Here is a 26,676-nt window from a genome sequence, read left to right as displayed (position 1 = left end):
GTGATTCTGTCCGGCTAGGATGACTAGTAAAAGTGGTAACGAGCTTTCCCATCATTCGCAGCTGCGAGTTCCACCTCGTCGCGTTGTGAAATTCCTTATGCAGACGAGCCACATTCAACTCTTCCATGTTGGCGGTGCTGCTGCGTATTGATGCAGCGATGGGTCCGTATTTTTTTACTACTTGCTTGGCATATGGTTTCTAAAATAAAGCGAGAACGACCATTAGGGAATATTGACACTGCAAGTACAGCTACCGCTAACGGCAAACATAGAATGCAATAGACTTGCAAAAAAAATAATGACATACCCAATCGCACGGTATTTCACCCGAGGAGACGTTAGACAAAACGAAGTGGAGACAGACAGAGTCGTTTTCTCCAGCCCTAGAATAAATTCAGTGCACATTAATGCATAGGCTGCACCTTCCTGTTCTTTAGGAATAAATGTCGTGCACGTAGTGCCATGGATACGGCACTAGGGCTGGTATTATCTTAATGAAATGGCTTCGTAATTGAAATAAATATACTCACAGCAGGCTAAAGCTGCGCTGACTGGTCTTATATGCCAGGCAACTGTGTTTACGGGCAGAGCGATTTGCAATGTGTAGGAGTGTAGGAACTGTGTAGGAGTGACGTACGCAGGCATTCATTTTTCCGGGCAGGGGGGTTGTTATAAAGAAAGAACAATTAGAGGGAGATCACGAAAGGAGACAAATAGCAAGGAGCACAAAATACAATAAGACAAATATCACCAGAAAGAAAATCACAAAGAATCAACCAAATCGAAATCTTTTAAAATATAAGTTCGGGTCGCCGTGGGAGTTCTTTACATGATATGCCAGTTTTTCTTTTTTTTTTGTTCGTCTTTAGAGGTATTTCAGAACGGTTGATTGACGTGTTGAGAGCAGACCTCGAAGTCACGTAAGCTTGATGACTTGCAAACGGTAGAAATAATGATCCACAACCATTATTTGATGGCAACCAGAGTTCGCGACCTCCGCCATGGCTATAAGTGCACCACGAATCCCTAAGATGAAAAAGCGAAGCACGGTCTAAAATTCGGCTAACCATTCCGCTGCGTTTCCGCTAAAGACGATGATATTTTGGTCTGTACCGCTGATACTAGAGAGTTTTAGCTTGAGCGTTTTTACGGCCAGCGGAGCGGAGCGGGCGAGCGGAGACGCGACTGCGCATGCGCACCACGCTGAGGCGGCCAGCGGTTTTACGGAGCAGCGTTTACGCCCGCTGGAAAGCACTCCCCAGCGGAGCGTATACGCAGCGCGCGAGCGTGCGTAAGGGCGCGCGGGCGTGTATGGGAAATGCAAGACGGCAGCCGCGAACATGAACGCCGGCAGTTCTGCATCGAAGACGGCGACTGCCGCGCTGACCCGTACATTAATACTCAGTACATTATTAACAAATAATGCACTGAGAACATGTAATATATCTTTATTCAACATTTCTTGCATAATAAAAGCAAGCGTAATTCAATTTCATTTCTCAGTAACTCCTATTCGAACCACTAGGTGGGGCAGCAGAGCTCCCCGCTCTTTACCCCGCTCGAGCGGGTGATCCGCTGGGCTAAAATTCTTTTTTCGCGAGCCGCTCCGCTGGCGCAACGGTGGAGACCGCTCCGCTCCGCTGGCCGTAAACCCGCTGGGCTAAAACTCTCTACTTTCCCGGGCGCAAAGAATACAAAGTACTTACATTCTCGAGAGCGGCTTATCATATCATCAAACTTACAGTTACAAATTGCTTGAATGCCTCCCTCTCGACAACAGGAAATGGTTCCATGTCAGAAGAAATCACGTTGATGATGGCGTCGTCAATACCTGCATTTCGATGAACAGCCACAGAGCTGCACCCAGCGGTGAAGGCCGACGTTATCTTCGGATGGCTTGGCTGCACTTTCTCTTGTTGCGTGTACTCACGTTGGTGTTTTCTTTTTAGGCGGCCAATCAAATTTACTGAAACTCCGACTGCAGCATGTGTCGTTTCGGAGCAAGGCTTGCAGCACGCAACTTGTTTGTATTCTTCGCGCGTACTTTCAAAAATAATGTTTCCGATGTGCCGTGTTGACGGACTTACGGCGTACGTGAGACGCTGGGTGCAGGAGCCAGTGTGGCAGTGCGTTATGAAAGCGCTTTTTATTTGCAACAGTAAGGCTGGAAAGGAGGGTGCGGGTTGTAGGACAGAAAGCTGAGAGGGATGCTTCCAAGCATTGCCTAGTATTCAGCGTTTCATCGAGCTACTTAGTGAACCGGTGGGCTACTCTAGCCGCCAACAGGCGCCAGCGCGGCGGCGGCGCCAGCCGGACCTTGCGCCACACCCCTCCCCCACCCTCCCCCACCCTAGAATAGAGCTCCATAGAACAGAGCGAACGTAGGTTTTCTTCGGGGAGGTTCATCGCGTTGGGGCTCGGAGAGGCGCCGCCGTGGGCACTGGTACGTAGGCCTTCTTCGGCTGCCTTCCAGAATCAATGTTTTCAAAAGTTTATTACCCCTCTCTCTGTATGGAGAGAGAGGGCTCACCGTTAATCGTGTACGTCTGTGTGCTGCGCTGACCTGCAGACCTTCGTCGACAGAGTTTCGGGCAAAGGCGTCCGCGTGTCTAGAAAGCGAGGACAATTGCAAAAGTGTTTGCGAGGGGAGGAGTATGAGGTCAGACGGCGCGCAAGCTAACATCCGAAAGCTTGCAGTGAACACAAGCATCGCACCTGTGTCCATACGCATTACAACTTAAGACAAGCGCTTTTTCGAATATGCGTCCGAGTCGCCTACGGAGACAGAAGACAAAAAAATGGATGCAGTTCCGCTCAAGCTGAAAGCTGTCACGAGTGCGGAGCAGAGATTTGCCAGAGTTCCTTTTGTACGTCGTGTTTATCTTCTGTTTATTTGTGTTTTCTTTGTGCGTCTCAAACTTGAAGTTGGATATTCCCTTGCCTTTTTTGCCGTTTCGCTTGAGCTTTCTGGACGTAAAGTTGCGGATTCGCTTTTCCTCGCTTTTGTTGAGCCTTCAATGCTGTCTGACCGGGCTGAAGATTTTTCTCTCTGTTGGAGCTTGCCTTCTGCCTCGCGTTGTCGCTCAGACAAATCGGCCCTCCGGTGTCGCGGTCCTTCGCGAACAAGCGGCCGCTGTCGCTCAATCCGTGTCAACTGTTCGGCGTCCACAGCCGGAAAGAGCGACTCTTTGTTCGCAGGGTCTATGGATGGATGGATGTTATGAGCGTGCCCTTTGGAAGGGGCAGTAGATTGCGTCCCGAAACTTTTGCTATTATCATCATCAGCCTAGTTACGCCCACTGCGGGGAAAAGGCCTCTCCCATACTTCTCCAACTACCTCGGTCTTGTATTAATTGTGGCCATGTCGTTCCTGCAAACTTCTTAATCTCATCCGCCCACCTAACCTTCTGCCGACCCCTGCTACGCTTCCCTTACCTTGGAATCCAGTCCCAAACCCTTAATGACCTTCCGTTATCTTTCCTCCTCATTACGTGTCCTGCCCATGTCCATTTCGTTTCCTTGATTTCACCTAAGATGTCATTCACTCGGGTTTGTTCGCTCACCCAATCTGCCCTTATCTTATCCCTTAACGTTACACCAATCATTATTCTTTCCATAGCGCGTTGCGTCGTCCTCAATTTAAGTAGAACCATTTTCGTAAGCCTCCAGGTTTCTACCCCATACATGTGTACTGGTAAGACGCAGCTGTTATACACTTTTCTCTTGAGGGATAATGGCAGCCTGCTGTTCATGATCTGAGGATGCCTGCCAAACGCACCCCAGCCCATTCTTATTCTTCTGATTATTTCAGTCTCATGATCCGAATCCGTGGTCACTAACTGCCCTAAGTAGATGTACACCCTTACCACTTCCAGTGCCTCGCTACCTATCGTAAACTCTTGTTCTCTTCCGAGACTGTTAAACATCACTTTAGCTATTAGTATACGGTCTAATGTGCTACCTAGGCTACAAAAAAAAACACGACGTATTCTCATAACCAAATTTTTTACTAGCTATTGCGGGCTTTGTTTTTGTACGTCTCCCTTTTTTTTTCGATTCCCTAGTTTTCTTCCACCAATCATCCAATCACAGCTTACTAATAGCCTCTATTGCGGACATGCTTACTTTTCCCTGCTCTCGCTGAACCCAAGGGGTTCGAGGAGGCCAGTGGTGCATAACTGGACCGCTGGGTAGATATTTTCACTCTAATAAAATATGCTCCATCATTTCTCTAGCTTTAACGCAGCAAGTACATGCTTCTTCTTCCTTTTTATATCTCGCTTATAGCTGTGTGTTCTAAAGCATCCTGATCGTGCTTCAAAAAGTAATGAGCTTTTTGAAGCACGACGTATTCTCATAACCAAATTTTTTTACTAGCTATTGCGGGCTTTGTTTTTGTACGTCTCCCTTTTTTTTTCGATTCCCTAGTTTTCTTCCACCAATCATCCAATCACAGCTTACTAATAGCCTCTATTGCGGACATGCTTACTTTTCCCTGCTCTCGCTGAACCCAAGGGGTTCGAGGAGGCCAGTGGTGCATAACTGGACCGCTGGGTAGATATTTTCACTCTAATAAAATATGCTCCATCATTTCTCTAGCTTTAACGCAGCAAGTACATGCTTCTTCTTCCTTTTTATATCTCGCTTATAGCTGTGTGTTCTAAAGCATCCTGATCGTGCTTCAAAAAGTAATGAGCTTCCCTTTGATTTATCATAAATTCTTTCTTTCCTGATATCATTTTTTTCCGCTTAAGTAGTTACTCATTCCAGATTTCTTTTCCATTGCCAACACCCATGGGATTAACTCAGCCTCTCTGACTTTCCGCTTGAGGTCCTTTGTTGCTGGGTTGCTCACCAAACAAGCCGCATAATTGCTGGTAAACTTCCTAGTTATTTTCCTCTACTGTGAGTCAATGTTTTTCCAATACAAAGATATCAACACTCTGACAGCCTATTTACTTTCTTCCATATTCATCAGTCGTTCCTCATAATCAATTTTACTGGGAGCTTCCCTCCCGTCAAAAGTTGTGCAGCCCATATCACCCTGAACAGTTTTATTTGTAATCTTCCTTGTGAGCGCCCACTTACCTTTGGTTGCCATCGAATCCTGATTATACCCCTGATTTAAGGCAAACAACCGCATTTCCAAATGTAAGGCCTATTCAGAGAGGCTGTGGCGCCCTATCTTGACTAGTTTTGGTATCATGGTGGATGGATGCTATCACCTATGTAACTGGGTGGTGGGTTGCACCACCAAGTCTTGTTAGTATATTACCTAATGTCCTACCTATGTTAAAAAAGATAGACAAAGGACAGGAAAAAAACACGATGAATTCCCATAACAAAACTTTCCGAACCCCTGTTGTGAACTTTGCTTCTGCACGTTTCTGTTGCTCGTCATTTCTCTACTTTTCTTGCAGCAATCTTCCAATCACCGCTTACTAATCTCTACCTCGGAGATGTTTACTCTCCCCCTACTATCGCTGAATCCAAGGGTTTCAAGGAGGCGAGATGACTAAATCGACCACTGCGCAGATATCTTTATATTCAAATAAAGCATGCTCGATTGCTTCCTTAGCTTTACAGCAGCAAGCATGTGCTTCTTCTTCCTGCTTATATCTGGCTCCGAAATCTAATGAGCTTCCCTTTGAGTTATTAAAGAATATTTCTTTCCTGATCTCGTTTTTTCCTATTAAATAGTTACTTATAGCAGGGTTTCTTTTCCATTGCCACCACCCATGAGACCATCCACTTGACGTTCTTTGTTATCATGTTGCTCACCATAGAGGCCGCATACTTGCTGGTAAGTTTCCAAGTTCTTTTTTTGCGTTCAAATACCTGAAAACTCTCCCAGGCCATTTACTTTCATCCATATTGCTCAGTCGCTCTTCATAATCAATTTTACTGTGAGCTTCTATCACTTCAAAGCTTGTGTAGCCCATTTCACACTGTACAGCTTGATATGTAGTGATCCCGAGAACGCCGAATGCGAGGCGTCCCACTGACATTTGATTGCCGTCGAGTCCTGATTGTACTCCTGATCAGCCAGGGTACTGTGACGCCCTCTTTTGACTAGCTTCAGTATCAGCCTGCGTTACTCCCAACGACATTGGACGGAAGACATCCTACGCCCCTAAAATGCCCCGTACTTACAATAAAGATGTGAAGGGTTGAGAGAAAGCAGGCGGCGGGCAAACGCGCTGCCGAGGTAAAAAAAAAAAAGAGAGAGAGAGCGAGAGAGAAAAACTCACAAGGCGGAAAGGGGGGGGGGTGGAGTATGCCGCCGCGGTAGTTCCGCACGACGGACACCAATGGCACAGAGCCGCTGTTACGTGAATAATCGATAAAAACTTCGGGGCAACTCACTCTATAAAGACAGAATTGTAGTGGGGGCGTTGCTTATAAATGTACGGTGCTTGTAATCAGCCAAGCCATGTTAAAAATACTGCTTTCTTGTTAAATTTGAGACTCTGACCTAATAATGTTTGTACGTGGGCTGGTTGGTTCTACGGTGTATTTTGACAAAAAAACCGCGCGTAGAAGAACACGCTCTCAATTTTAGGCAAAAGCCGTAATTCCATTCCGATTCTATTTTGGCAAAATGAGCCTAATTCCATTCCCATTATAATCCTACAAGGGCTGTCGCCATTCCGTTTGTATTATATTCCGGGGTCGCGAGCATGTCGAATGAGTCTGAAGTCTATGACAATTGCGTATGACCATATATAACGGTCCAGCAGGCACCAGTTTTGCTGCAGAGTTAGAGCGTCTTCGAAAAGTAAATTATACTGCTGTACAACAAGAAAACTGGATGCAGGAGCTCGACACATGGAGGACATTCCTAATATCTAAACACGTCAAGAGCATGTGCCTGTAGTATACTGTAATACAATGTACTTGTGCGTGGCCAACTTCAGTGTCAAATATGCGTGACCGAAAGTGTTCTGAAGTCTTGAGCGCACTGCTGCCGCAGCGCGGACAACGGTTTCACCCGTATGATAGCAGGAGCGAAAGAGCGGCCCCAAAAATCTTCCGGGCATGGTCCTCACCAGTCCGCTGTGCCGAATCACAAAGCGTGTTTTAACGCGATAGCGTTAAGGAGCTCGTGTCGCAGAAAAGCCGGTGTCGTCGGCGTCGGGTGTCGGCGTCGGCGGCGTTGACCGTGAGCGATAAATCACGGCAGGCGCTTCATAAATAAAAAGCAACTTCCAAGATTGGCCCGGTGGGAATCGAACCCAGGTCTCCGGAGTGTGAGACGGAGACGCTACCACTCAGCCACGAGTTCGATGCTTCCAAGCGGTGCAAACGCGCCTCTAGTGAATGCGGTGTTGCCTTCGAAACGAGCCGTGGAAAGTTATACTGCGGTGTATATCGGTAATTATGAACATGTAACGTACAGAAGTCACAATTACACGAGTTGCGAAGTGCGTTTCCGCTGCATTTCTTCTGCGCTTTCCGCACACGCAGAGCCATCTTGCGGCAAACACAGAAGACCCCCTCCTCTCAATGTACGGCGCTGCCCCGACAGGAGGCGCGCCGCGCGCGCATTGGGACCGCTGCCAGGCGCGTCGCGGGACTCCCTCTCCCCTGACGACGCTTCGCCGTGCTTCCGGTTTAGATTACTATCTATCTCTCTGCCCGTGCCGATCACGACGTTTGGCTGGCGTAGATCGTTTCCCCTCCGAGACACCGAGTTCTTTGGTTCGTTTCGTTCGCTCAGGCGCACGTTTCGTTGCCGCGCCCAACGCTGCGTTGCTCGACGCTCACCGCGTGATAGGTGGGCGCTAAGTCCGATGCGGGGCGCATCGTAAGTGATTGCTGTGCCGTAGCGCATTGTCTTATACCCCTTGGCGGGTCGACGGGAACGCTGTCGCGTCCCACTCTTGAAGGCGAAGCTTAAGCGTCCTCCAATTTTTTATTTTTTTGTTGTTCCACTGGGAGGAATGCCTATTTTTAGGTTCTGAGATTAAGGATGCGAATTAGCGCATTCAATTTCTCCTATAACATACGGCAATAGTTTGACGTAATAGTTCTGCGTAAATCCGCAAAGTAAAGATAAGTAATAAAGGAAAAATCACACATCCACCCGTTCTTAGCAATGGCTACAAAGGAAACCTTTGCGGGTTATATGAAAGAACAGCCTCGCCGCTGCAGAAAAATTCGTCCTGGACCAGGGGCCCCGTAAGGTACGTAAAACTATTCCAATATGTTTCTATTCCAATCTCGTAACGTCAAATTTCCGTAACCACCAACGCAAGCACCGGGCAGTCACCCGCAGGGTTGTCTGAACAGACCAATCAAACGCTCTCCTCGTTCATAGGAGGTCACTTTTGTTTGCTTGAAAAACGAATAACATTGCCTACACTGAGCGGCCTGTCGTATCTAATTGGCTGACAAGATGCGAGGAGAGCGCTCAAGTGGAGAGGGGTTCGATGGGGCTGAGCCACTGCACTGAAAGTCGATAACCGGATGAAAAGGGTGGTGCCGGCGTCCACGATTAGTCGGCTTTCCCTTACTTTGCTTGCGGTGGCTGGTCGAAAATCACGGCGGCATGCAACGGAAGCTCCAGAATGACGTTAAACGGACCCTCAGCAAAGAAGAGTTGGCAGAATGAGGGGGTAAACGTGCCGAAAGTGCTCGAAAACATTACACGACCACGCAATAAGTTTTATTAAACGCAAGTACACTCATGCTCTCCGGCAGGTGCGAGTAGCCAGCGTCTGAGCGATCGGCGGCAGCCATCTTTTATTCCTGTCGGAGCGGGGCAGCCTGCGGCTATTCCGAAGAAAATTCAGTTTTGTTCGGCATATTAATGCATCTTTATCGCGTACACATCACTTTGACGCGGTGAGTTCTTGCGGTTTTGTGACGTCGCGTGACAGGCAGGTGAAGTGGGTGCAGCCGGAAACCTTTTTACCAATAGCCGAGGGCTAATGGCGAAAAGGGGTCGAATAAGAAATAACTGTTTTTCGTTTTTCTCTCAAATCATGCATAATCAGTGTGTACACATCATATCAGATGGGGAGGTATCGCGGTTTTCGTGACGTCGCGTGACAGACAAGCGAAGTGGGGGGGGGGGGGTCGAAAAATGTTTTTGACCAATATGGAGGGCTGATACCAGAATTGGGATAAAAAAGTTTGGAATAGTTTTACGTTATAGCGCCCCAGGACGCATTTTTCCTTTATTACTTAACTTACGGCAATCCTGGCGTAAGTTAGAGAGGTGCGTAAATGAGAGGTGTTGAAAATCTGCCGTCTTAGAATTTAACGCCCTCCAGCTATTCCATATAGCGGCCGATGATTTTCTTGCTCTCCAGATTTAGCGGATTACGTAACCGGGGCGAGGTAGTTGCCGCGGGACATCGTCGCAGCGGTCGGATTCCACTTCTGGAGAGGCTCTGCTTTGAGCTACAGTCGTTTCTGTCAGAGGAGTTGTTCGTTCTTGGAGGAGTTCCTTCGACAGTGGTCATGCCGTTTCCACTCAGCGGCTGATGAATGCGTATGGCCTGAATTTCGACAAGCCTGTTTCTTGTAGCGAGGCCATCAAAGTATTCACTGAATGTACATTTATATGGGTGCCCGTGGTTTCTGTGCGCTCTCGTATGCATTATCATTTTTGTACATACACATCTTATAGCGATGTGAAGTCACATCGTCATTCTACATAACCACTCTGCACACTGTATGTATTGAACATTGTTTTGTTTAATGTGACAAATAGTTTATGCGTAGCTGTGCGTTTCGTGGGTCTATGTGGTTATATGTTAGTGAATGTGGACTCGGACACTTCTTTCAAAACTGCCATGTATACAAGGATTCGTACTTCATATATGTTATCGTCCTGGTGGAAATGTGCCGTAACTGTGACTTAGTGTTCGTATCCTCTTTTGTTGAAATAAACTTTTCTAAAACGTCAGTGAGAAAAAAAAAAGAAGCCGTCCTGGGCCTAAGTTTGTAAACATTGAAACGGCCTTATTGGTGGAAACCAGACAGTGGGTTAGACGCACGAGCGAGAGCGTTCACGAGTGTACACGAGTTTCATCAAGAGGAGCTGTGCGCTGTTGTGAAATCCATACTCGTATCCTTGACACGGGCATGCACCCGCGGTGGCGGTGAGGATTACAGCAATTCGTTTCATCTACTCCACGCTCTCGCGTCACACGCGAGGTTTCCTCTTCGAGCCAGCGACGATGCGTGCCGGCGAAAAACTCACAGCGTCGCCGAGATCCCGCCTACAACAAGCGCATCGTCGGTTGTACTTGTCTGGAGTTGTGTTGTTCGCGATAGCTGGTCGGGTCCCGGAGTCCTTATTAGAGGATGAGGTAAGTGCCAACGAATATGCATATGCGCCAAACGCGTCCCTTCGTGAAGTCCGGTAGTTGAGACGATCAGATTGTTTTGTATCCATGAGCCGCATTTTAAAATGCTTGTATTCATTTTTCTCCACATATCGCCTTTTTTTCTTGCCTTGAACAGGTTCACGTTTCTCTTGGTTGTATGCATGAAATGTTAAATGCTTTAAAAGAAGAATCGTATTATATTATGGCTCGAGGGATATACGTTTGTGAATATTTTCCCGTTGAAGGTCTGTCAGTTAAAATGAAACGCCAGGAAAATGTGCCCACTCTGACAACTTGCATTGGAAATGAGCGAATATATTGTAATCCTTTTCATTCCCCCTTTTAGTGAGTTTTCCGACCACCAGTCCACGTGCATAATAACTGAATCCGCTGCTCTTGAGCAACGTGCGATTACAAAGGAATCAGATAGAGCGAAAGAAATCTGCACGATAAGCTCGCCCTGATATTTATGCCTTCGGCGTTTCCGGCGAACATAGGAGTACGGAGAAAGACCACTCCCCCATAGGCGTATCTACCGGGGAGGGGGAGGGGGAGGGGTGCAAGAGGCACCCTTGCCCCCCGCCCCCACTTCCTATAGAGGAGGGCTCAGTAAGTAATTTGCGCCCCACTTTTGAAAGCGGGCACTTTCAGCTGCCTCGCTGCAACGTCGAACAAAAGGACAGATGAAGCTAAATTTTCTTTCTTAATAGAGTGACAACAAAAGTAAGGCTTTTCTTTACGTCGCATTCCCTGCTTCGACAGCGAAGATTGTCTTTTGTGCCTTCTTAGCGGGCACAACTCGCGTTGCGGAGAGCGCCTGACGCTGGGCAGTTAGCGCCCTAACCAATGTCAGCTTGAGCAATGTGCATCATGCCTAGGTTTTTGGGACCGCTCTTTCCCTTTTGGAAAACAGAATCAGGTTGGTACATTTAACCTGTGGGCTAGGGGCAGGTCCGGATAAAACATTACAGTCAGCGGCGCCCAACGACTGGCGTGGCTTACGGCATGAAATCGATTGTTTATGGAGTGCTGGAACTATTTATTCTCCGTCTAGATAAAGCCTACGTAGCGTTGCAGTCTCAGTATATTAACAGTGCTAATGGGTTTATTTGTTCGCACTAGGAGCAGCGCAGCGGCGACAGCCTAGCCAGAGCACGGACTCCGAGCGCGAGCGCCATTCACGAGAGAAAGCGCTGGAGAGGGCGACCCACTGTATCGTTTAACTCCTGCTCTACAATTACCCCCGGTAACGAAAAGGGAGCCACCCGGCGACCTAACAGCTTGTCGCCTGAGTGGGTTATAGCAGGTCTTGAGGCGGTCGACGCTGACAGCGTCTTCCCCGCGACGGCGTATAGAACATGCGCAATGACAACACGAGCGGTGCACGCCGCTATGGGGTGAATACGCTGGGCACTGGCTCTACATCAACAGTCTAGTCAAGCTTCTTGCACATGTAACTGTCTAATTTCATCGTGTAATCACGACTTATCGTAGATATGCTAGCCAAAATGCTAGGTGAACGTGCAGCGCCATTTGAGTACAAATAGGACCCTGACTTGAAAATTTTCTAAAGGAATTTGTCACTGCTGACATTGACGATTTCATTTTGAGCCTGATTTTAGATAAGAGCAACACTATTACTCGTTTACTGGCAGGAGAAAGAAACGGCAGATATTTCGTCTTTTCAAAAACGAGGGCAACGTTTTTGTGATATGTAGCGAAAATTAGCACAGTGTTGGTAGCTTATGTGCTCAGAAAACATTTATTGATAGTGCTTTCTCCCAATTCTTATGCGTCATACACGGCATTTAGTTGTTGTCCCCCAGTATCCTCGGTAAAATACGTGGGGCCCGGTGTTTATGTTTATTCGAAGTACGAAGCAATGTTCTGAGTGACGGGCGAAATATGCTTATTGTGCGTAGGATCATTACAGCTTTGTAGAAAGTTGCTCAGGGAAGCATTGCAGAATGTCATATTGCCGCTAATTTAAATGTTTCCCAGACTTCTAAAACAACAGCACAAAAAACGGCTGTCATTCCCTGAAAATAGAGTTGATTTTTACATGCAATGTGTTGCGAAACTTTCACTTTCCTGCTTTAAATGGAAGTGTTTCAGATAATTCCTTAATCCCTTTTTTTCATCTGTTTTCGTGCATCATCCGAGATTCGTAGTTTGATTTTCTGGTGTCCACGGTGAGCTAAACAAGGGATCTTGTTTATATCGGGGCATAATTACGGGTATAGTATGGCCAATGTGTAGGTAATGCTCCAAGTGGGTGGGTTAAATGCGCATTTTCTAGTATATTACATATACAAGCGCTCCATAGCGTTATTAGTCGTTTTACAAGGCGTGTAAAACTTAGACTGCTGCGCTCACGTAATTACAACTACAACTGAGGTCGAATTTTGCGAACATAAGGGGAACAATCTGCGAAGTTCATCTGCGATGGTGAATGCGTGTTGATCTAATACAGTGGTAAAAATTGTAAGCAAGTGTTCGAAGGTGTCACGCTGCTGCTATTAGTTAGGTTTCCCATTGTCCCAAGAGAACTCTGCTTTTCACATATTTTATACTTTGAAGGAATAGGCAGAATTTTACGTGCTAACGTTTCTGGTTTGCTTAGAAGCGTTAAGATTAATTATTGAACCCTCATCTTTCTTTTTTTTACTTTTTCGTGCGCGATATATTTCGCCTGGTACCCTTCCTGAAATAAAAGAGGCACATTCGTTTTATTTCGCGGCTGCAAAGACAAGTTAATGGGTAGAGTGTAATGGGTGCAGTTATTGGGGACAAGTTAATAGATTGCCTTTCGCAATAAATTACGTATGCAAATACTCTAGAGTGTTATGAGCGTACCTAACGAGCTGGAGAAAATTGAGCCCACTGCCATGGCAGAAATATGAAAGCCGCCAAGACCAAATTTTGCGATAAATGGTGGTACGCTATGGAATCCCTCTGTGCGAAGTGTGCCTGCATCAAACACAACCTTAGTAAAAAAAATGCTTATTCAAGTCTCAGAGCGTGTGATATGGCTGCTATAAGGTATGCTTCCCAGTGTCCGGAATACCTATATATACAACAGGTTTATATTTTGTGCAACGTGGACGGGGACCATGGGGACTGGAATGTGTCCCAAAATTTTTCGTTCCTTGTGCAGTTAGAAGCGTTGCAAATAATTACTGACAGAAAATCACTGATAAGAAAACAGAGGTAATTTCTTTCGGTATCTTCAGGCGTCATAACATGTTCCAACTGGGTTTCAGCGTTGTCCTCGGTGAACTGAACAAAACATTTTGTTTATAATTGGCGAAATTCAAGGGCACGTTATGGGCAATATGTAGGTAAACTTCAAAGACAGGCGACTAATTAAGGCATTTGCACTTAATTACACATGCAAGCGATCCGGAGTTTTATGAATATGTTTTGCAAACGGAGAATTTATCCCAATGTGAAATCAACTCAAAACTGTGAACTCAACCGATATCAAATCTAGCAGAAAGTTAGATGGGGGAGAGACCAGGGAGGAAAGTAGGAGATCATGGCCAATGTTATGGCGAAGTATCATGTGTGCTGAAGAATAATTGCTGGCATATTAAAATTTCCAGCTAGAAGTGCTCCAAAGCAGTACTAGTGGGCAGGGTTTCAAGCGGGACAGTCATACATGTATATATATATATATATATACACGGGAAACTTGTTAAAGGATGCTATATAGTTAAAAGAGACCTAAACATTTATTGCAACTGTTCGGCAGAGACAGCTTCACTGGAAATCGGGTTGTAATTCCCCCAAGGTCGCACACATCTGCTGCCCTTTTTTTTTGCAAGTAATATATGTTGATTGTACTTCGATGCCTATAACGTCGATAATAATTTCACGTAGACTAGTGACAAATTTATGCTTTAGACCTAAACATCACGTACAATTCGTTGTGTGATTGTTAAAATTGTAGAAGATGCGCATTCTTTATGTGCGCTGTACTTTTGCTACTGGGCGGGATCCTGGACCTCTGCGATGCACTCATTGCCATTTGTACACGTATCATCTTGAGATTTCAGAGAGTTGCAAGAAATAAAAGAAAATTCAAATAATTTTTTGGGTCACCATGGTTCATCACGTCTGATTGATAAATAAGTGTGTGTTTGTTCACAAGAAGTACAACTAATAGACGCATTTCCAGGCTTTTTCACTTATTGTATTAGTCAGTGTTATATATATATATATATATATATATATATATATATATATATAGAGAGAGAGAGAGAGAGAGAGAGAGAGAGAGATGAGGTCAGCTCATTTGTGCATTGCCCCCCCCCCCCGCACTCAAGAAATCGTAAGTGCATCATATGGTGTAGGCTGCCCCCTCGGGGGTCGTCCTGCGTATTTGCTTCGCCAAGTTCGGCGTCCCTGCATGCACCTCGCTCGAATCCTAATTGCATTAGTATGATAACTCGGCGTACATATGGGTGGCACGGTAGGCTATGATGGCCATAATGGTACCTTGACCCTTGCCACCTTCAACCAAAAAATCAGGACTGATATCCGTCAAGCTGCCATGGCGGTGAGTCGGCCTTTATTCCTGCCGAACGTCAAATTACACCTGTTCCGACGGTAGAACACAGAATGATCGTAAAGGCACTTTGAAAATTGCTACGGGATGGTACTTGATTTTGCATTATGCCGATCGCACAACAACCCCCGGAAGCGCGCTGGCCTCGGTTTCGGGTTTCACTGCTGGAGGCTGCCAGGGCATAGGCGTCGAAGCCGCACAACGGGCAACCTTCCAGAGCACAGTTGCCATGTTATGAGTGACACGGGAAACATAAAGCTGCGCCGACAAAGGGCTCCAAAATAATATTGGTGTCCCTTCATTTCAGTTGTGTATTATTTTGGCCTCCCCCTGCAATCTGATAGCCGAGTCAACTAAGATGCTAGAGCAGCAGCCTCTGACAGGCGTGCGCCCCAGGAATAATCTTCAGAATAGTAGATTTTTTTTGTCACATGACAAACTTTCTTCTGACAAAGCTATATGAGTCTCTTTTTTATTTTTTTAATTATATTCTGGCAGATGAAAAAAAATTGGAGGACGCTTGAGCTTCGCCTTCAAGAGTGGAACGCGACTGCGTTCCCGTCGACCCGCGAAGGAGTCTAAGACAATGCGCTGCGGCGCAGGGATCACTTACGAGGCGCCCCGCATCGGACTTTGCGGCCACCTAACACACGGAGAGCGTCGAGCAACGCAGCGTTCGGCGCGGCAACGAAACGTGCGCCTGAGCAAACGGAACGAACCAAAGAACTCGGTGTCTCGGAGGGGGAAACGATCTACGCCTGCCAAACGTCGTGATCGGCACGGGCAGAGAAATAGATAGATAGTAATCTAAAGAAGGGAACGGCGCTTGATTCTGCAACCCGCGTGGGAGCACGGCGAAGCGTCGTCAGGGGAGAGGGAGTCGGGGCCGGTCCGCGCACAGCCCCAATGCGCGCATGGTGCGCCACCTGTCGGGGCAGCGCCGTACATTGAGAGGAGGGGGTCTTCTGTGTTTGCCGCAAGATGGCTCTGCGTGTGCGGTAAGAGTAGAAGAAATTCAGCGGAAACGTACTTCGCTACTCGTGTAAATGCGACTTGTGTAAGTTACATGCTCATAATTACCGATATACACCGCAGTATAACTTTCTACGGCACGTTTTTAAGGCAACACCGCGTTCACTAGAAGCGCGTTTGTACCGCTTTCAATCATCGAACTCGTGGCTGAGTGGTAGCGTCTCCGTCTCACACTCTGCAGACCCTGGTTCGATTCCCACCCAGCCCATCTTGGAAGTTGCTTTTTATTTATGAAGTGCCTGCCGTGATTTATCACTCATGGTCAACGCCGCGGACGACGACACCGACGCCGACGACACCGGCTTTTCTGCGACACGAGCTCCTTAACGCTATCGCGTTAATACTCCGTTCAATTCAACGGTTTCCGAGCGGCCTGTTTCAGGAGAAATAAAAAGGCACACTTCTGCAAAATCCACAGCACTGAGCCCTAAAAAAATGTGGCTTGTTTATTAAGACACCCGGACACACCGAACGGTAAACAAGAATGTTATATTAGTACTCGGTGGGTGCTCTGTCCCATCGCAGATGACTTATAAGATAGGGCCCGCGCCATAAGCAGCTGCCGCCGAAGTAGAGCGACCCCTCTCTCCCCCCTTCCTCCGGTGCATTGAGCACGAGAAAAAACGGCGGGCTTCCTTCCTGTATCCCTCCCTCAGGCGCGCGAGATTATGCGACCATCATCGACTCACCCTCGCACGCTTTCCCTCGCACACACAGCATAGGGGGCGGTCAGATGTTATCGTCCTTGGACTTGAAACCTAACATCACGGCGACGTCGATGTCGACGACAACCGCAGAAATGCACCTGAAGTGTCCACATATTTGCTATCCTAATAAAAGGTGGGCAATGGCGTGCACAGCAGCGAAACAAGGTGTCGAGTTGTGCTAACTTTAAGATTACATTATGAGTACGGAGTTGACAAATGAAGCATGAAAATCACACGTGTGTTTGCTACTGTCAAAAAGTTTTCATGCTGGGGGCATAGTGGTATGGAATTATGGGTATTTATCCTTTGAGGCTAGTATTTCAAGAACAGTCACCTTACCAAGAGGTTGCATATCTTCACGTTCCTAGGTTAGCTATCGAGCGTACGCACACAATGCTGCAATTAACTCGTATTTGTTTGAGCCTGTTGGCCGTCGAATGTATAGTTACAAGATCTAGTCATTGGTAAAGAATGAAAACACAACAGAATAACTGCTATTATTCCGCAGAGAACACTAGTGACCCTTCATACATAAAAATGAGACCATGAGAAGTACTGACAAAAGGTTTACGTGAATGACATATTCTCCTAAGAAAACAAAAACAAATCATGTGTTCACAAAAGCCTATAAAACCACACTGAGTTTCACTGTAAGCTACGTGTCATGTACAGTAACGAGTTAAATTTAGTTGCACGGCAGGCCAGGCTCTGCTGCAAGAATATGCTGAGGCAATAAGTGCTAACTTAGCCACGCGCAAACGCGTATACAGGTGCCTCACACACAATTTTAGAGCGAAGCTCTTAGGCGCCCGTTCCTACGGCTTGCGGTGGCCTCGGCGTCGGCGTAACTGAGCGAACGAGCACAGCGAAAGATGAAAGCGAACGCAGAGTGCGGTGGGGGCATGAAATACGCGAGGATGAAAGCGGACAAAAGAGTCCAGCGCTACCAGGAAGCGGAAAGCGGAAAGCGGAGGAGGCTATGGCGAAAAGGAAGGGGAATTAAGCATAGTGTCGGCACGACCAGGCATGTGGTCGGCGCGGAAACAAAGCGCTGGCATGGCCTTCGGTCCAACTGGGCATAAGGTACTTCGCCTCTGGCGCCACCGCCCCTACAAAATGTGCTCCACGCTAGCTACGCATTGGCCTTTTGGCACTTCGTTCATAGAGGAGGAGACTCAGCAAGAGGGGGCACTCAGTGAAAACTGACGACACGAAATATGTCACGCTAGTATTAATTCGGTCCGGAAAGAGGAAAAGCAGTAGCTGCTGAATCTAATTATGCATAAGAGCAGCTATTGTGGAAAGTGTTTACGACTTCGGGGACAACACCAGCAGCGATCACTGATACCGGTGAGCCACCGTGGCGGAGGGGCAATGCAGCGACGGGTATGGGCAAGCGTGGCAAGGGCTGAAGCTGTCATACCTATGTTCTTTTGTGCTTTAAAAGCCACATTTGACGCGATTCTACGGGCTAATAACCTTCCGGAAGACAAGGCCGTATTATCGATGGAAGAAACAATATTGTAGAACACAGCGCGGGCCACTGTGCAGGCGGGGCATGAATAATTGTTATCAAAATGTCATATTCCAGTGGTACGTAAATAGTCTTCGCTCTATGTGGGCAGAGTTTAGAAAACTGGTGGCTCAGTTCTCCTTTCCTGTGGTATGTATTGCATAGGCCGGTGTAGGCAACGCTTTCTGAGTACCCAACTACATTGTTTATAGGTCCTCTTGATCTTCAGAACTGAGCAGAGCGATGATCTGTGTTTGAAGGGACCTGCCGTCAGCGCTATTAAATGCCGCCGCATCAAGCATACCAGAAAGCGTAACATGTGAACTTCGGTCTGGCAGAGTAAATATCACTATAGTAACAATTTATCTACGACCTACTACAAATATTTCACTTTCTATAATGGTGGGCCTTTTTAAGAAATAAAAAAAAATGTAATATCTTGCGGACATTTCAATACGCACCATGACTTGTGGGGAAGCGTCTACTGTGGCTGTTGTGGAAATGAGCTACAAAAGGCAATTCGGGAGAGTGATCTGTGTTTGTTGTATGACGGCTTAGTAACATTCCTGCAGGGTTTTAATTATTGCAGCTGTCTGGAGCTCACGCTCTGCTTAAACGATATTGCATGTGGAGCCGCCCGGAGATAGGACGTTGAAACTAGGGGTAGTGATCATTTTCCTATTCTAATACAGCGTCCTAGACTACAATTTTCGGCTTTTCAGTGCTCTATAAACTTAACAAATTGGCAGGCATTTCAATATCACATTGCAAGCCTAGCTGATACGGTCACAGATGCATACAATATATTATCGCGTAGTTTGTTAAGGTTCATGAAGGTCACGCTGACGTAGACTCTCAATACGAAAGGCTCGGAGCTATACACCCCAGAGCTGAAAGAAAATACTGAAACACAGGCCTTATTAAAAATTACCGAAAATGTCGAAAAGGTCATGATCGTATGGGTCGGTCGCTGGAGCGCCTAGATACAGAGCGCTGGCAGGGTTTTCGCACTGAACTTTCTCCCCTTACACCAGAATCAAAATTATGGAATTTTCTGCGGTTTTTGAGTGAGTCAGTAAACACGATTCAGAGCTCTAGCTTTGGTTCAGAAACTACTCGAAACCACCGTTACAAACGAACTCTGTCCACTTATTACACGCGCAAATGCAACAGTAAACATACCTCTATACTGTAACGCTCTCGAAGAAGTCAAAGCATCGATCAACTTTTCTGTCAGTAGCCATCATCATGACCTAAATCAGCTATTTTCACTAGAAGAATTAAAGAACGTACTTGTATCGTGCCGCCAGATGACAGCGGCTGGACCTCACGGGGTCACATATGCTACCCTGAAAAACCGGCGTGCTATCGCCGCAAAGCAGTGTTAAAGTACTAAATGATGCATGAATATCGGAATGTCTTCATCATGAAAAATTGCACGAGTGGTTCCAGCACTAAAACCAGGTAAAACTCATTTATCGTTAGATTCTTTTCACCCTGTCAGTCCGACAAGTTGCCTATGTAAAATTGATGAGAGACGCTAGGCTTCCATGGTGTACAAAATGCACTAATGTGCTTCCCAAAAATACGGCGGGTTTCCGCAGGCACTGGTGTACGACGTATGCTATATTAGACCCTGTTACCTACTTAAATCATGAGAGAAGCTGTGGAAGAATCATCATTGCTGTATTTTTAGATCAAAGCACGCATTTCACACACCCAGCCGCACTCACGTACAATATGGGATTATTCAATAGGGCATAGTTGGCGGAACGATGAGATGGATTGTGTATCTCTTGAGGAAGTAAAATCTTTATCGAAAATGGTGATGGCAAAAGTACAGAGCAGAAACTGAATCAAGGTGTTCCGCAAGGTAGTGTATTCTGTCTGTTTCTATTTAACTGTGTTATGGCGCAATTACACCTTATCCTGCCTGCTACCTTGAATTATTCGCTATATCCAGACGACTTGTGTATATAGGCATCTGACTCGAGTACTCAAACCATTCAGCAAAAGGTACAAGCTGGCCTAACAATAATTAATGATTTTTTTAAAGAGCAGAGGTATAGTTGTTTCACATGCGAAAACTGCTGTGCTTCCGTTTACAAGGAAATGCGTCAAGCGATTCAAACGCGTGCTACATCCTCAGCGTCTGCAACTTGTGCGACAACTTCTTGGGCAATATCATAGGGAGACGGCTATATTAGGCGCCCCAAATAAAAGCATTAGAGCGCAAAGTCAACTGCCTAATCAACATTCTTCCTCGATTTGCTGCAGTAAGAAGGGGTAGTTCAAGCTCTTCCTTACTACGCATTGACACGGCGATCATTATACAAAGTATAGCATACTCTTCTCCTGTGCTACATGGAATATCCTGTATTCTAGAGGGAAGAATTGAAAGATTGCTGCCCAGAAGCCTTCGCATATGTACTGGCGTTACACGTGCATCTGCCACTGCAGTCGTAATTGGCGAGTCCCGCCAACCAAATTTCATGCACTAAGATTTACGGACCTTGTCGTCACTTCTCTTCTTTGGCAACACAATACGCTAATGATCCACTATGCCTTCGCGATGGAACCGCTGCGCGTATACATGATGATATACGGTGCTGGAAAAAACTTACTGCCTGCTTACCAATAGTGGCCTCCTTGTGCAACTGACCCGCCGTGGCAGCTAGCCATTCCCAAAATAGTCACAAATTCCTGTAGTAGGTTTCGATTGTAGTATGCCTGTATTCGCGATAAAGCAATTAACTTCATCACGTCTTTACACTAAGCAAATTGAACGCATTCATGTGTATGACGATGGATCATGCAGGAAACAAGGCTTTACATCTGCCTTTCATATACATGCATGCCAAGAGAAAACAGGTTATAAGCTTTGCCAATTTAGAACGTCCACAACCGCAGAACGTTACTAATACTGCCAGCTTGACGTTACATACGTCAGCAGTCAGAACCACTCAGCTGGTTCATCATCATCGTCATCTCCATCAGCCTGGTGACGCCCACTGCAGGGCAAATGCCTTTTCCCACTTCTCGAACTACCCCGGTCATGTACTAATTCTGGTCGTGTTGTCCCTGCAAACTTCTTAATCTCATCCGCCCACCTAACGCTCTGCCGCCCACTGCAACGCTTCCCTTTCCTTGGAATCCAGTCCGCAACGCTTTATGGCTACCGGTTATCTTCCCTGCTCGTTACAGGTCCTGCTCAAGCAAATTTATTTTTCTTGATTTCAACTAAGATGTCATTAGCTCGCGTTTGCTCCCTCACCCAATCTGCTCTTTTCTTATCCCTTAACGTTACACCTATAATTATTCTTTCCATAGCTCGTTGCGTCGTCCTCAATTTAAGTAGAACCCTTTTCGTAAGCCTCCAATTATCTGCCCCGTACGTGAGTACTGGCAAGACACATCTGTTATACACTTTTCTCTTGAGGGATAATGGCAACGTGCTGTTCATGATCTGAAAATGCCTGCCAAACGCACTCCAGCCCATTCTTATTCTTCTGATTATTTCAGTCTCATGATCTGGATCTGCGGTCACTACCTCGCCTAAATAAATATATTCCCATACCACTTCGAGTGCATCGCTGCCTATCGTAAACCGCTGTTATCTTCCGAGACTGTTAAACATTCTGTAACGAAGAAGAGTAGCCGGCCTGCGCCACAGCACCATCGCTACCAACATGAGCTCGTGGTTTCTCTCCTTCGCCGAACGCTTGTGACGGCTACCCGTTCGCGCCCGTTGCTAATAAATCTCTTAGCAAGTGGTGGAGGTGCGGGGTTTCGACCACCCTGGAACTTCGGAGTCGCACTCTACCCCCTATCATGCCCGACGGCGCACGCACTTCTCCAGCTCCTCCAACGGCGCCGGCCACCTTGGTTTGTGCCGGCGACTTGCGCCATCGAGATCCCCCTTTCTTCTCCGGCACAGATGAAAAAGACGTTGAAGATTGGATCTCGTCTTATGAGCGAGTGAGAGCCCATAACCACTGGGACGACGTTACCAAGTTAAGAAACGTCGCATTCTATCTTACATACTTTGCGAAACTATGGTTTCTAAACTATGAAGCCGACCTCACTTCGTGGTTGGTCTTCAAGACGAACTTTACCCAACTTTTCGGTCGGCCAGCAGTAAGAAAGCTTCGTGCAGAACAACGTTTGCGCACGCGATCCCAAGAGGCCGGAGAGAACTTCACGAGCCTTTGCAAACGGGTGAATGCGTCGATGTCAGAGGAGGAAAAAATCAAACATTTAATGAAGCGTATTGAGGATGACGCGTTTCAAATGTTATTATCGAAGAGCCCTCACACTGTCGCTGAAGTGATAGAATTGTACCAGAGTTACGACGAGTTGCGCAGGCAACGCCTTCAACTCGACATCCCACCCCGCCCGCCGACTTTCTGTCAAACCTTGGAGTCAACCACAACCATGCTGCTCTGTTAGTAAAAATTCAGGAATTCGTTCGCGCACCACCACCACCTGCTGTGCATGCTACGATCCGCGACTTCATTCAAGAGCAAGTATCTCAAGCCGTTCCTCCAGCCTCTGAGCAGACACCAGTCACGGCTCCTCTCACTTACGCTGGAGCAGTTTCCCAAACGCCCCTGCCGCCCTCTATGCATCGACCACCGACATTTTTGCCGACATCTATGCCGCTTCACGACCGACGGCATTTTCCTCCTATGCCGCTACCCGACCGACAGCATTTTCCGAATCCTAAACCACAACCCGGACCTTACCCCCAACAGTGGCGCACGTTCGATGACCGTCCAATATGTTTCGCTTGCGATGGTGCTGGTCACGTGGCGCGCCATTGTCGTCGTTGCATGCTTCCTCCTCAGAACATCCGGCGAGCGCCACCTTTCCCCGCTCCGTTTTTCTCTTCGCCTTCCAGCCTTCCTACCTCTTCCTTTTCCGCTGACCGCCCAACCGCGTCTACTCGCCCCTGACTACCTCCCTGCGTCGCTCGCTTTCTCCGATGCGACGCCGTCCCGTGTCCACCGAGCAGGACAAGTGATGGCCGCAGTTCCCGAGCACGAACTGCGTCCACGTCGCTGTGCCCAAGTCCTCGTCCTTCTCCAGCCAAGGTAATTGAAGTCTCTGCCGATGGAATCACCGTCCTGGCACTTGTAGAAACAGGAGCCGCCGTATCAGTAATTTCCGCCGAATTCTGCCGCACACTACGACAGGTTTTGACGCCTCTCTCCGACTTCTCCCTTCGAACCGCGAGCGTTCAAAATATGACGCTTCTCGCTGCCTGTACTGCTCGCGTCTTCATTCAAGGTCTTCTGTATACCGTCGAATTCCTCGTGCTGCCCTCGTGTTCCCATTACGTTATATTAGGCTGGGACTTCCTTGCAAATAATAACGCCGTTATTGACTGCTGTAACGCCGAACTCGAACTTTATGCACTTCCCGACCTCGAGACTATCGAAAACGGCCCTTCTAGTGTTAAAGTGTTTGTGTCCGAACACAATGACGTCCCTCCATGCTCTTTCCTGCTTGTGCCTGTGTCGTGCGGTGCTATTTCTGATCACACAGTTCTCTTCACGCCCTCTGAGGTGTTCATTCGCCGCCGATGTTCTCCGCTGCCCTTTGTTCTCCTTACTCTTCGCAGTGGCGTCACAAAAATGGTCGTCGGCAATCCCACGGCCTTACCTTTAGCTTTATTTTATGGTGAATGCCTAGGCCTTGTTCAACTGGTTGACACCTTTTGCATTTTTGACGGTCCCGCCGTTTCTACTTCTGCGGACCTTGGCACACTTACTTGTGACCCTGCGGCTGATCAGTCACTCCTCGACGCTTTTCACTGCTCCATCGACGATGGCACGTCATCTTCAGAACGAAGCCAGCTTATTGCTCTCCTGCAGAAGTTCAGCGCTTCTTTCAACTGCCATGCTTCCGGTATGGGCCGGACATCGACCGTTTTTTACCAGATTGATACCGGCAGTCATGCACCTTTACGGCAGCGCCCTTGCCGGGTATCCGCCTCCGAGCGCTGTGTGATTGACCACCAGGTTGCTGACATGCTCAAGCGTGGCGTTGTGCAGCCTTCCAACAGTCCATGGGCATCACCGGTCGTCCTCGTTAAGAAGAAGGATGGCTCTATTCGATTCTCCGCCGTCTACCGACGTCTGAACAAGATAATGCGCAAGGACGTTTACCCGTTACCGCGCATTGACGATGCCCTCGACTGTTTGCAGGGAGCTGAGTTCTTTCCTTCGCTGGATTTGCGTTCCGGATACTGGCAAGTCCCTTTGGCACCATCTGCTTGACCTAAAACAGCATTTGTAACACCTGACGCATTGTACGAATTCATCCTAATGCCTTTCGGCCTGTGTAACACTCCAGCAACTTTTGAGAGAATGATGGATAATATTTTACGCGGCCTCAAATGGAACACATGTTTATGCTACCTGTATGACGCAGTTGTCTTTTCCGCTCATTTTCGAACCCATCTCAGCCGTCTCGATAAAGTTCTCAAATGCCTTCCTGACGCGGGGCTTCAGCTTAACTGAAAAAAATGTCGTTTCGGCGCCCGAAAGCTCACTATTCTTGGCCATGTTGTATCGCGAGACGGCGTCCTTCCGTATCCAGCCAAGCTCAGCGCTGTCACCGACTTTCCGCAACTAAAGATGTTAAAGGAGTTTCAAGGTGTCTTTAGTTTATGCTCATACTTCCGGCGTTTCATTCGAAATTTCGCTTCCATAAGTGCACCCTTGACAGCCCTTCTAAGTGGCGACAGAGAACTTTCCGTTTGGTCGCCCGCCTGTGATGACGCCTTCACGAAGTTAAGCCACCTCCTAACCTGTAATTCTGTTCTGCAAACTCTACTAATAACTCTCCCCTGCTATACCTAGAGCCTTTGTCATATTCCCTCACAGGCTTGTCTCCAGCCTGCTTCTTGCCTACCCTGGCATTGAAGTCGCCCATCAGTATAGTGTATTTCGTTTTGACTTCAGCAATTACCGATTCCACGTCTTCATAGAACAAGACCAGCTCCCGCCCTCTGGGTAATGCTACAGAATTCTTGTATATTACCAGCTATATCCTCATCATTTAGGAATGCGACTTCTAGTTCTCGTCTCTCCGTTAAACCCCGGTAGCACAGGACGTGCCCGCTTTTTAGCAGTGTAAATGCTTCTTTTTTCCTAACTTCAGTAAGCCCTATCATATCCCATTTACTGCCCTCTACTTCCTCCAATAGCACTGCTAGACTCGCCTTACTAGATAATGTTCTAGTGTTAAACTTTGCCGGGTTCAGATACCGATGGCGACCTGTCCGGAACCAGGGATTCTTAGCCCCCTCTGCTGCGTCGCAGGTCTGACCGCCGCCATGGTCAGTTGCTTGCAGCTGCTGGGGACTGAGGACAAGGGTTTGATTGTTGTATTCATACAGGAGGTTGTGGCCAAGTATTGCAACAGGGTGGCCAATCCTGCTCCGGTGAGGGAGTGCGTTACCGGTTCTGGTCACCGGGATCAGGTCACACTCCAGGCCTCTTTATGCAATTTTATCAGCACCCGGATTTTTTTTTAATCTGGTGGAAAATTGCGCGGAACCGGGATTCGAACCACGGTCTTCTTGCACGCGAGGCGGATACTCTACCTCTACGCTGCCGCTGCCCCAAGACTTGGCTGGGTAATTATGGGTTACTCAGAAGCCTCATTGCTGTGCGTAAATGAAATCAGCCTAAGAATCGCAAACAGCACATTGACATACAAAATACAAAAGACATAACCCCTAACGAAAGATGTACATCACAATTCCAAGTAGCTGTAAAATCATGGCAAGTGCAGTGCACCAAAATAATAAATTGTCACTACATACTTCCTCTAGCGGTGAGCGATGCGCGATGCCTATTGAACAAACTATATGCTAAATTGAACGCACATCCGAAAGTCTCAGGTACATGGCGTCCTATGATCTCGTCAGCAAATGTTAAGAAATCGTATACAACATTTGTTGTGATAATTGTAATATTGCTTGTGTGGCAGAAACAGAGTACTAAAACATGTGCATTACTCAGCATGGCAATGATGTCAGCAAGAAGCCGGAATGAAGAAGCGCTGTCGCTTGATACACATACACCATGAAACATAAGCTTTACTGAGATGATTTAAAATTCCGGAAGTAGAATGAAATCTGTCTTTAATCTATATCTAAACTATTTGATTATTTAGTCTACTACCATTGCCTTCACCAGAAATATTCATAATCATTATCCCATCTGCGCGAAACCGTTCCTAGAAATATTCAAGCCTTCATCAGCACTTTTTTAGCGCCAATTCTTCGACGGAAAGAGGCGCCTCTATGAAGATCGAATGAGCTACTTGTTTCCCATCTTTCGGTAAATGAGAACTGGAGAAATTCGCACTAGAACTGCAATAAGCTTGAGCAACTTCTCTGCTCGAAGCTGTTAATTCCCTTTCCATTTGCCATCTTTGACCCACCTTCTTATCTAGTAGGCAGCGATGCAAGATAATGATGGCGGCGCGGAGTTGTACTTG

At 47.1% G+C, this 26,676-nt stretch overlaps 1 protein-coding gene across 1 annotated transcript in view; it reads left to right on the top strand.

Moving 5' to 3' along the window:
- Positions 1 to 10,202: 10,202 nt before the first annotated feature.
- Positions 10,203 to 26,676, top strand: part of LOC135921428 (acetylcholinesterase-like) — a 57,286-nt gene continuing 40,812 nt past the window's right edge. The window contains exon 1 of the mRNA XM_065455785.1: positions 10,203 to 10,322. The gene's annotated coding sequence lies outside the window, so the exon portion shown is untranslated. The remainder of the gene's footprint in view (positions 10,323 to 26,676) is intronic.

The sequence above is a fragment of the Dermacentor albipictus genome, chromosome 10 (assembly GCF_038994185.2).
Source record: "Dermacentor albipictus isolate Rhodes 1998 colony chromosome 10, USDA_Dalb.pri_finalv2, whole genome shotgun sequence".
NCBI lineage: Eukaryota > Metazoa > Arthropoda > Arachnida > Ixodida > Ixodidae > Dermacentor > Dermacentor albipictus.
The sequence above is the reverse complement of the archived record's forward strand: the minus strand, read 5'-3'. Positions and strand labels throughout refer to the sequence as shown.